We start from the raw sequence: 13,356 nt of genomic DNA on the forward strand, positions 1-13,356 counted from the left end.
AAGCTATCACTAGTTTAAGCTGTCACTAGTTTAAGCTATCACTAGTTTAAGCTATCACTAGTTTAAGCTGTCACTAGTTTAAGCTATCACTAGTTTAAGCTGTCACTAGTTTAAGCTATCACTAGTTTAAGCTATCACTAGTTTAAGCTGTCACTAGTTTAAGCTGTCACTAGTTTAAGCTATCACTAGTTTAAGCTGTCAGCGCGATCACACCAGATGGCAAAAACTGTGGAGCGGCTGCGTCTGCAACCGCAGTGACACGGCTCGTTCGTTAGAGCTGCTCTCGCCTGGGATCCAGAGAGCAGCGGCAGCAGCAGGAGGCGTTGACAATAAACTGCGATCAAGTCGAACAGTTCTAGGCTGCCTTCAAGTATACACAGAAAACATGACTTCCTGTTAGTTCCGAACTTTTATGTGTTTATAAATATATATTTATGTAGAAATGTGTGTGTAGCTGCATCGTTTGTTCTTTTTATGTCTGCCTGTGAAATACATTACTAGTGGTTTTGATGTGTGTTGTATAAATAAGATTTATTATTATCAACCACACAAGATATGTGTTAAGATTAAACATGAGATGAATAGTCAACAATCCAGCGTTAAGTATTACAACTACACATAAAATAAGAATTTTCTACAACACGTGGTGTTTGCTGTCAGATCTAAGAGCCAATCAGCTCTCTGATGTGGAGACATCATGCACTGGGCCACGCAGTTGGTGGAGAGCTACTGCGGCGCCTGGCTCTAAAATCGTCGGCCGCCTTGATCTCGTGAGAGTATCGTTGATCAAGTGGGCATGACGTCAGAGCAAGTTGGGACCAAGTCGGACACGAATGGATTTCTTAGCTCCTGTACAATATCAAAGGGGATGTATGGGTGAGACGCATACACACTAAAAGCACTGTGAAGGGATGCATTATGTCAGTCACTACTGCTTCACATGCATGTGAACTAAGCTCATAAATAAAGTCAAGATCTCACCTTATGTTTTCTTTTTAAAGTGTCCCATTTCTTGGAGACCTGTGTGGAGTACAAAACATGACCTTTTGAACCTCACGGCCCCCTTTTTAGAGGGCAGAAGTCTCCATCATGTGGTCACATTCATGTGTTTATGAATCAATAACGAAAATATTGATGTCATGAAGCAAATTAAACAATTCAATTCAGTTAATTTTATATAGCCCAAAATCAACTTTCAGCATCAGCATGGCCATGGCAAGAGGCAGGACTGGCTCCAGACAGCCACGATCCATGGAAACTTGAGGCAAGGAAGCACACAGGCTCCCGGAAAAAAAGTAGAGTTAGTAATATGCATTGAAGAGACAATAATTTATCCAGAAGGAGAGAAAGAAGGAGAGGAGAGAGGAGAGAAAGAAGGAGAGAAGAGGAGAAGAGGAGCTCAGTGTATCCTAAGATGTCCCCCAGCAGTCTAGGCCTATAGCAGCATATCTAGGGGCTGGACCAGGTAAACCTGAGCCAGCCCTAACTATAAGCCTGAGCCTGGGTTTACAAGAGCTTACATGCTTCAAACACAATTCAACCCGATAAAGATAAACATAACCATATGAATGACTCGTAAACGATTTGAGACCGCTCCCCAAATTATTGAAATTATGAATTATCATCCCGCTAGCTTGAAGATACACCTGCTTGCTGCACCTCTTTGTAAAGCTTACGACCTACAGATTCAAATATCTTCTCAGACAAAGAATCAGCAAAATATCAACCACAATGCATCCATCCAAATATTTTTTTCCCCAGCGAATAAAAAGAAATATGACTTAATTTTCGATGAAATCGATATTTTACCCATTATTTGGGTTTATTTACTGTATGTTACTGCTGTATATGGATGTATTGAACACCAAAAAATGACAATATCACACAAATCATAGATGTTTCATTTGGAGATTCGCCTAAACTTCTGTACTAAACATGTTTTACTTCACTTAATCAAAGTAAAACTTTGCAGAGAGACTGTAAAGACTATAAAAAAAGCTGACATTTTTTTTTTTTTTAAAGGAGATATTAATTCATAATTGTTTCTATACCAACCAATAAACCAGTAACACATATACTGCTATATACACATCTTAACTAATCTCACAAGTGTTTTCTGTATATTATACCGTTTAAATTATTCAGAAAGCCTGGATTTAGTATGGGTTTGCAAAGCATTCGCAATTTGAGAAAACACGGCTGTGGTTTAAGAAGTTGGCATTCCTTGTATGACCTCAAGGCACATTGATAGTAATGTTTCATAAAAAGCTATGTGTTGTTCAGACAGATACAAGATCTTATTCACCTGTGGAACTGTTATTCAAAGACTATGAGTGTATTCTCACATATACCATTTGGATTCATGCCATCTCACATCAAAAGTGAGGGGAAGAGCCTAACAATAGGCTACATAAATAATAATTACAAGACACCCACAGTGGACAACAGTGAAAGCTCGATATTGCATTGTTTATTAATGCAGATACAGCGTTGTCAGAACTGATGTGAATGTGTTAACTCACCCCCAGGCCTTCTTGACTGTCTGCCTCTTTGCCGTGAAGAGACGGTCATGTTGGGTTCTATAGTGGACCTTTGGTGACTTTGTCTGTCCCTGTTGACTGAGAGACATTTCACATGTCAGTACACTGGTGCACATTATTTCACTCACATGCCCTACAGAACAATTATCCACAACTGTTTTACCCTGTTTGACATGGCTGTGGAAATGAACAGCTTGTCACGGGAAGCTGCAGAGGGCTGGACCCAAATGCCAAACACCAGTCTTAAGTCATTTATTTCTCCAAACAAAAAGGGAAGATCTAAAAAAACAAAGCTTCCATGAACACAGGACTGTAAACAAACTGACACTGGGCAGGAGACAAACAGGGTTTAAATACACAGGGAAGGTGCAGGTGATAGGACACAGGAGGAAACAATCAGGGACAAGGCAGACAATCACAGGGCAGGAAGTGAAGGGAAACCGAAGACATCGAATAGTCCTTTTTGGTTAGGAACCTTCCTAACCGAGTGAAATGACCCGGGGGTCAAGTGGCCGCCATGATAAAGGTTGAATTCTCTAAACGCGAAGGGAAGGAGCTTCATGCTTCCTAACCTCAGCACCTTTAGCATAGGAACCACTGGACCTGCCTTTAGAATGGAAAGGAGATAATGCCGACCCACAATTCCTTGCGGAGGCAACATTTAAAGTGACGTATCATTCGGCCGTTCACAAGAACAAACGATCATGAAGACAAACACAGATCATGTAAATAATCATTAGCATAACTAATACTTTCAATAATCTGTTTAACCGGCTGGAAAACTACGGACATCATATTGCTGTTGCTGAAAACTGCTGTAAACTGATCAAACGTTTGTATTTTATATTCTCTCTGGTGTTGTGCTGCAGCCTCATTCAGCTGCAGGAGCTTTGATGAAAGAGTCAAACTGGACGAGCTCTTGAGTCTGAGTCATGTTTCTGATTATCATCTTTGAACAACTATTTTGTTACATTACAACTATTTTGCTACATTACAATAAAACACATCAAGTCAACACGAGTTGTGTGGTGTTTCATAAACTGTTGTCTGCATATTTTTATGATCAGATTATAATCTGCATATAAACCATAACATGGGATATGAGACACACACATATGACACGTCGTTAGTGGGATAACTATTTAATTCAGCATGTTTGAAACTGAACAAAGAGACAGTTGCTTTGTACTCTGGGAAAAATACCTCGGTTTCACTTTCATATTCCTTCTTTCATTTGATTCCAACCTCGTTAATAAACTAAAATCATGAACCGGGTTGTTTAAATCGTCTGCATGACGCAACACTAAGAAGACGGACGAAGGATTTAAGATGCGCTTTACTGCAGTCCGAGATGGACTACAACATTGTAGTTTCACCGCTGCAGACAGACCGACGTCACTAACATCCGCCTGCCGTCGCGTCATAACTACGTCGTTAGTGAAAGTGAAGTCGGATTTACTAAACACCGCGGTTGTCTTCTCCTAACTCCTCATGAATTCTCCTTCCCATCTTTCCTTAACCCCGTGACATTTTCCACAGAGGACAAGGACAAGTTGTTAGGGTTAGAAGTTTGGAGGTTCCTTTTTTGACTATTCGACTGCAGCCAAGGACTTCAAAATAAAACAGAAAACCAGAAACAAAAACCCAAGACCGTGACACAGCTATACATGAAATGTGTCAGCCAGGTGTATGCCGGCATTTCTGTGACCGTAGTGACGTGACATGTAATGAACAAACACGTCCGATAAGTAACTGATGCTGTAGCACACTCGTTAAGGTGCTGTTAGGATTTAACGGGTTGCATTGGTGTAATGTTATATTTTAAAGCATACAATTACATCAAATAACGGGCACTTCCATATTTCTCCGCCATCTTTATTAAAATGTTCCAGATGTCGATTGGAGGCGGGGCCCGTCAGCTTTTTAAGCTGCCCGACTTCCTGGAAGGCTGCTCTCGTTCATCCTCGCTCTTCGCTCCTTTGGGACGGCCGTCACTATGGTGACGCAGAACAACTTCCGGTTCAAGCAAGGAGACAGGAAAGGAAAAATAAGAGACTCATGCTGCGTTCACACCAAACGCAATGTGAATATTCGCACCTGAAAAGGGGCGTTGCTTATCTCTGTAAAAACAGTTACCTTTTCCGCCATCCACCATAAAAATAACCACCAGTTCTGCTTTGTACTTGTTGTGTAAACTCCACTTACGTGGGAACATCAAACTCCATGGCGTCTGGGTTCATAATATTATTCGTAGTCCCACAACAGCGTCTGAATGACGGCCGCTACCAGCGCTACTTCTCTCCACCTGTGTCTTGTTGTCTGATTAGTTTCTTATGTATTTATAGTCCTGTTCTTTGTCTTTTAGTTGCTGGGTTGTCTGCTATGTTTCCTGGTTGTAGCCTTTGTGCCACTTAGCCCTGTGTCCCATTTTAACGACTCGCCGTCAGCTCTGTGCACTTTCCACGGTGCCCGTAAGGTTCACAAAATCACTAATAAGTACCATTTACAACGTCGGATTTCACTAATAAAAACATCTCTGTAACCGTCCGGGCTTGTAGAAGTCTACCAAAGCAATCCAAATCCATCTAGCCCAACTATTAGTACCTTAAATTCGTCATACGTTTCCTGGTCCAGTTGCCTTCCTGTTCCGGGTCGGAGGTTCAAACCACATCACACGGCACATGCACAAGCTAATGAAGAGACTAATACCCAGCATGCTACAGTGGAATGTAGTTTTCTCATAAAACTTGTAACTTTTCCATTTCTGAACCGATTTACACTGTTTTTTTTCTGAAAAACCTTCGAATCACCCCAACACTTTTTTTTTGTGGTTTTGCAGATTTGGGTTCTTTAGGGCCTGTTCTTTCCAAAAAGGTGTGTTATTAGTATGTGGGATCTTAGTAAGGTACTGAAGCACACATTTTGAACATGTCGGAAACCGCTCGAAAAGCATTTTCTCCCAATCTTGCTTAGATCATGCTGGATATTCATAGTTATGATCAAAATATGTTATAAAAGTGATTTCTTTGAAAATATACATTATAATCTGAAAACAAACAATATAAAATAATACAAGTATTAAACTCATTTGGGGTTCATACGACTACTTGAACACGGCGAACTTTGAGAAGAGCCCCCCAAATGGGGGGAATGGTGCTTAACAGGTTGTGTTTCTTTTTCTTTTCTAACTTTTCTCATCCTTTTGCTTACTGTATGTCTGTGTTTGAGCCCTCCTAGCCTTTCCTGCCTGCGGTACTTGTTCATGGAGTATGATTACCATGACACTGACAGGTGGGCGGATGGCGGCTAAGTGCTGGCACTGATGTGGTGTTATACTGGACTTTCAATTTACCAGTAAAAGTTATTTTTACCGACTGTCATGAGTTTAGGGTGACTGAAAGGACGAATTACAGAAATCTAATTCCCTCACTAGGTGGCTAGCCTCAGGGTTAGGAGGCTTGAAATCTGGAAGCAGCTCAAACCAGAAATGCTGCTTCTTTGCAGTGAAATAAATCATTTGAGTAGGTTCAGGCATCTGAGTAGAAGGCTTTCTGGGTACATCCAACTGGGAAAGGAACCTTGGGTGGACCCAAACCATGCCGGAGGGATTTAACCCATTTATAGGACGTGGCTGGCAACCATAACCCGGTTTAGAGGTAATTTTTAATGACTTTATAGTATGTAAGGGTTTTGGGCTGGAGTGGTGGATTGTTATGTAGAGCATTCAACTTGTATGTGAAAGTGTATAATTAGTTATTACTTTAACTTTAACCCAGTGGTTCTCAAACTGTAGGGCGCAACCTTCTCCTGGGGCGCGATGGGTTAAATTATTTTTCTTTCAAATTTGTTTTTCTTCTCTTTTTTTATTATCCTTTATTAATCCCACAGTGAAATTATTCTCTGCATTTTACCCATCCTTAGTAATTAAGGAGCAGTGAGCTGCTGTGAAGCACTGGGGCTTCAGTGTCTTGCTCAAGGACACTTCAACATGAAACTATGGAGACCAGGGATCGAACTGGCTACCTTGTGGTTTCAGGACGACCTCTCTCCTCATGAGCTACGTGATGACTTTACATAGTACAAACGTACAAAGTACACGGACATAAACGCCGTTAACAGGTTACGGATGCGTGACGGTGGCCAAGGTTCTTGCCGTTTTGCCAAAACAAAAACAACAGAAAATCTCACGGAGATCGACTTCTTGTTGGGGCGGTGGGGCATGAACATTTTGGTTAACGGTTAGAGATTGTTTAATGAGGGTAAAAAAAAAAGTACATCTCTATTATCATTTCCACATCCGCTGATGAGGATGATAGAATGATGAAGAAGAAAGAAGAAGAAAGTATCCTTTATTAATCCCCTTGGGGAAAGTCTTCTCTGCATTTGACCCATGAGTTGATGAAGCTGATGGATCTGATGAAGACTGGGCGGAGATGGGGAGGTGGAGGGGTAAGTAACAGCAACATGAACGGACTGAAGGTAGAGAGACATGTTTAAAGAGACAACAGCAGGATGACAGGCTGAGCACATCCTTGTTTAGTTGTGCTATTGGATAGAAGAGACCAGCTGATCTAAACAGCTGATGTCATGATTGACAGCCCCGAACCATGGCAAGACATTTATGAGTGAGCGTAAGTGAGAAGAAGAAATAAACTACAAGCTTCAGCACCCAAGAGTGTAGTCTTCCTGACTGAACCTACGCTAGGGCTTCCTTGACTTGTGCAGATATCGTAAAAAGGAATCATTTTAGAAAGACGTTGGCTAAGGATGTTGAAAGCAACTTATCCAATATTAATGTTCTGGTTGAGCTAGTAGCAACTCCAACCCAGGATAAAGGACAGAAGAAAGAAGGACCCTGAACCTCGGTCCTGCTGTACTGATGCAGACTGGCTGCACTTGCTTCCGGCTTGTTGGCAGCAAGATAAATGACAGCTGTTAGGGAGACGACTTGACTAAGTGAGAGGAGGGAAGGTGAAACCAGCGATACACTGTGGACGCTGAAGCTTTAATACAAAAGGCCAGTGAGCGCTTGGCATATTTGCAAAGTGTAACCGTGTCACGGCAGTAATGAGATGTGTGAGAGGGAAACGAGAAGTGAGAGCGACTGTGAAAGCACGAGGGAATCTACAAGCATCGGGCGATCTCAGGCAGGGCTGGATCGATGTGCAGTGCCAGTTTTCTGAGACAATAAAACGAGCCTGCTGTCTCGATGGCCCAGGTACTACTTAGAAATTCTCACTTCCATTCATTTGAGGAGATTGGCCACATCAGGGCTAAATGCAGTGAACCGGGACATCTGCTCTCTATAAGACGATGAAACGTCCTCATAGACTTTTTATTTCTCTCTCTCTTCAGTACAATGAATGAATCCAGGCTCTGCCAAAAAAGGATTTAAAGGTTGTTAAAATAAGAGTTGGCCAGGTAAGAAACTCAAAATCATAGGACAGACTTTTTAGTGGCAATGCCAGTGACAAGTGATTATGAAAAGCTCACTTATGCTCAGCAGTTCATCATTCAAACTGCAAAACAATCACGCCGGTTTGTGGACCTAATCGGGTATTTTGCTGTCACTGCTTTGGTCATAAATGTTCACCATGTTAGACCACATCTGTGACATAATGATGATGATAATGATGATTGAAGGTGATATATTTCTCTCAATTCTGTCTAAAAGATATTGCTGCTTGTTTTTGGTTCTTCCTTCTTGATTCCTCAGTCTGTGTAATTTCAGTATTAATTAACTAATAATAAAAATAAGATAAAAACAGATTTACCTCCAACAAAATCAAATTATATAGCAAGCTGTTTCAACATAGAATAGCTAGACTGGATATTTATTGCAGGTATCCATAATTCCATTATTCCTGGTCAAACTTAACCATTCATTTATTCATAATCACCTACCTCCTAACTCAGTAAAATTGTGTCACTTTTCCCATTAACATGTTTTAGACGTTTATAATGCAATCGTTACGAACAGCCTCTTGTCATCAGAGGGACCGAGGTGGAGAGGCCCGACAGCTACAGATTCCTGGGACTGCAGCTTACATCTGACCTGAGCTGGACTCTTAACACCAGAGCCACAGTGAAACAAGCCCAGCAAAGGCTTTACTTCATCAGGCTGCTCAGGAAAGCTGGTCTGAACCATCGCCCTCTCACCCAGGCCTACAGAGGACTGATAGAGAGCATCCTCACTGCCTGGTATGGGAACACACAGGCAGAGAGGAAGGCTCTGCAAAGAGTCATAAAGACTGCAGAGGATCACTTCCTTCCATGGACTCTATGTATGTGCAGCGCTGTGGGAAAAGAGCAGAGGGAATCATCAGAGACTCACTCCACCAGCTCACTCTCTGCGCAGACACACACACTGCAGTACAACCTGAGACACAGCAGAGCGACAGCATCATCACTCACAGAACTCGTTTCTTCAACAGCTTCTTCCTGCCACAGTCAGACTGATGGCAAAACAAAACTGTTGAAATCGGTGTAACAATAACCAAACATTACCTCACTTCACTTATCATGTGCAATATGTGATATATATATAGTCTGTGAAATCATGTGTCACAAACATTCTGATAAAGGTGCAATATTCTAACTGTGCAACCACATAACTTTCTTCCACCTCAAAATGTGCAATATTCCCATATAACTTTCCCCATTTCCCTCTTTTCACAACCCAGGAACAGCACTCAGGACTAACCCATGTGTTACTGTTATTTAGCTCTCTTTTTAAAACTGTATCTAATACCTTTCTTGTACATACTGCCACCTTTTGTACATATACCACCATATGTATAGTGTTTTCATATTTTATATTTTTTCTCTTTCTTATTATAGTGTGTTTTTATTTCCAAAACTGTTGACTCATAGAGCCCTGCACAAAAAACTCCAATGTGTCTGGACTGTTGGTCTGGGCACAAATGGCAAAACGAAAACCTTGAATTTGTGCATGAATGGGTGAATAATGTCATGTAGTGTTAAAGCGCTTTGTAGAATCCAAAATACATTGTGTCTAGTAAAATTGTCGTTACGTATATCCCAAATTGGCATTATGATTTCAGATAGTTTTTCCTAGTTAAGAATTATATTTAAAAAATGTTGTTTTTCTTAAATTGAAAGCACAATACACTTTTTTTCCTATAACTGTTGAAGTGGATATCTACAATGACAACCGTGGATAGGAAGCATGTGATTGTGGATCTAAAACGTTAACTGGAAGAATTAAATTGCAAATATGTCCAGCCTGGATATTACAACTTGTACAGTTAAAAATGTAACAGAACTCGGGATTGGTCATAGAGGAAAGAACAAAATATACATATCAAATGCCATCCATCCATCCATCCATCCATCCATCCATTATCAGCCGCTTATCCGGGGTCGGGTCGCGGTGGCAGCAGGTTCAGCAGGCCGACCCAGGCTTCCCTCTCACCCGCAACACTTTCCAGCTCATTCTGGGATCCCGAGGCGTTCCAAGGCCAGCCGGGAGATATAATCCCTCCAGCGTGTCCTCGGTCTTCCCCGGGGTCTCCTACCAGTTGGGCGTGCCTGGAAAACCTCTAATGGGAGGCGTCCAGGAGGCATCCTGACTAGATGCTGAACCACCTCAGCTGACTCCTTTCGACACGAAGGAGCAGCGACTCGACTCCAAGCTCCCTCCTGATGTCCGAGCTCCTTACCCTATCTCTAAGGGTGAGCCCGGCCACCCTGCGGAGGAAGCTCATTTCGGCCGCTTGTATCCGGGATCTCGCTCTTTTGGTCACGACCCAGAGTTCGTGACTATAGGTGAGGGTTGGAACATAGACCGACCAGTAAATGGAGAGCTTCGCCTTCCGGCTCAGCTCCTCTTCACCAGGATGGACCGGTACAGCGCCTGTTTTACTGCTGCAGCCGCACCGATCCGTCTGTCGATCTCCCGCTCCACCTTACCCTCACTCGTGAACAAGACCCCGAGATACTTGAACTCCTTCGCTTGGGGTAGGCAGTTTGTCCCCACCTGGAGGGAGCAATCCACCGGTTTCCGGCAGAGCACCATGGCCTCAGATTTGGAGGCGCTAACTCTCATCCCTGCCGCTTCACACTCGGCTGCAAAACGCCCCAGTGAATGCTGGAGGTCACAGTCCGAGGAGGCAAACAGGACCACATCATCCGCGAACAGCAGAGAGGCGATCCCGAGACTGCCGAACCGGATCCTCTCCGCCCCCTGGCTGCGCCTAGATATCCTGTCCATGAAGGTCACATATCAAATGCCACAATTTTCTAATTTGTGCACACAAGATATAATTAGTTCCTTGGATTATATAAAATCGCTCCAACATTTGATTAATTTGTGCACACAAGATAGTAATTTGTCGACCCAATTTAATTAATGGTTCCCACATTTGAGTTTGTTTGAGCCATGAGATAAGAGTCTAAACAGAGAGCCACAGTTGCTCCTCACACTCTAGTGATGTCATGCTTTATGCTATCAAGGTACAGCATCAGACCTGAGTGTTGTTATATAAAACAGTAAATCATAGCTTGTTTTATGAAAAAAAAGCCCAAAACTGCTGTATTTGGATGTATTGAACACCATAAGTAATATATAAGTGAAATATATGGTTTGGTACATGAGAACATTTGAATGTCACAGATGTGCACAAATGTGCCCCAATGCAAATTCTGTAGACCTCGCCTGAATGTTCTCTGTTCTAAACCCTCTCTAACTTTGTTCTGCTTCACTTTATCAAAGTCATCCGTTGCAGAGAGAATGTTCACATATTGAGCTATGATTTGGGTTAGAGAATGTTCACATATTGAGCTATGATTTGGGTTAGAGAATGTTCACATACTGTGTTATGATTTGGGTTAGAGAATGTTCACATATTGAGTTATGATTTGGGTTAGAGAATGTTCACATACTGTGTTATGATTTGGGTTAGAGAATGTTCACATATTGAGCTATGATTTGGGTTAGAGAATGTTCACATATTGTGTTATGATTTGGGTTAGAGAATGTTCACATACTGTGTTATGATTTGGGTTAGAGAATGTTCACATATTGAGTTATGATTTGGGTTAGAGAATGTTCACATACTGTGTTATGATTTGGGTTAGAGAATGTTCACATATTGAGCTATGATTTGGGTTAGAGAATGTTCACATACTGTGTTATGATTTGGGTTAGAGAATGTTCACATATTGAGCTATGATTTGGGTTAGAGAATGTTCACATATTGTGTTATGATTTGGGTTAGAGAATGTTCACATATTGTGTTATGATTTGGGTTAGAGAATGTTCACATATGGTGTTATGATTTGGGTTAGAGAATGTTCACATATTGTGCTATGATTTGGGTTAGAGAATGTTCACATATTGAGTTATGATTTGGGTTAGAGTTGGACCTTACAGCTGCATCATTTCAAAGATCATACTGAAAGTGATTTTTTTTCGAGGCGGGCGTGAAACCTTTTAATTTTTTTCTGTGTGTCATCTTCATTTACTCTTAACCAGTAACATTTAGACTGTGTACCTTTTCGTACAACACCCAAATTATCCAAATAACCCTACTGGTTGCAGCGATACACACTTTTTAGTTTGGGTATGCAATTTTCGAGCATAGGCCGAAAAATAGGTGGGGTTTCAAAAGGTTTTAAACTGGAACGATCTCCATCACATCATTTATTTTACAACACTTTGTGCACAAATAATGTTGTGCACAAAGTGTGGCCACAACATATATATATATATATATATATATATATATATATATATATATATATATATATATATATATATATATATGTAGTTTCCCTCTACAGCCACTCCCAGGCTCTTAAATCTACCAGTAAGAAATGATCATTCTGACTAGTGAGAGTCCAATTCTGACAAGGAACAATGCAATTATATCTACAGTGTAATCCCAGATAGGAGTGTGGTTCCATGAAGCGCCTTGCTATATCTGCTGTGTATTGACATGCAGATATTTGTGTCGGCACATTTCTGAGACGAGCATCAAACTAAAACCACTGAGAAAACAATCCCATTGGCTTTTGAAGTGCTGTTTCCAATTTGAACATCTACAACTCCGTGGCTAGTTGGCAAACTCTTATCCGCTGTGCGAGATCTTGTGATATGATTGAAAGCTCCACAACAACTTCCTAATTGACTTTGCGGTGAGATTGTTTTCTCACCTCCATAATAGAAGCCGCAGTGGGTGAGTCGCTGGGTGCCTCACGGCGAAGGGGGGAGGAAACAGTATCCCCCGCAAAGTCAATTAGGAAGTTGTTCTGGAGCTTTTAATCACACTTCACCACGTCACGGCTCAGCTTCAGCCTTGATGATGCACACGGGGGTTTTAAAAACAAAAACCCGACTGCAAACATTAAAAAGCACAGTTACCTTGGTCAATATTGGATTCATTTAAAAAAAAAGGAAACTAAATGCTTATAAAAAGAAAGAGCTGGACGTCTATGCTGTACGCACTATGAGGAGGATTCATTCTTCATGGATAAGATGTTATGCAGATCCATATTTATACACTGTTTACAAGCTATACTTTGGTGAAAAGTGGCTGAAATACAAAACCCAACACCGTAACTATGCCAGATCTGTTCTTTAATTCCCCACATCATTTTATGCTGTAAATGTACCCAACATGCAAATGTGACTTAAAAATTTAGTTTTTTACAATTAAATCACTGGTGTGTTATGAGAAACTTGCACAATTGATCTCAGGCCTCGTGTGGATTGTCTGACATGCGTTGGATGAGGAAAATTGTGTGTATAACACGATGCCTTTACACACGTCTGTCCTTTGTTTGAACACGACTG

Source organism: Taurulus bubalis (genome assembly GCF_910589615.1).
Source record: "Taurulus bubalis genome assembly, chromosome: 18".
Classification (NCBI taxonomy): Eukaryota; Metazoa; Chordata; class Actinopteri; order Perciformes; family Cottidae; genus Taurulus; species Taurulus bubalis.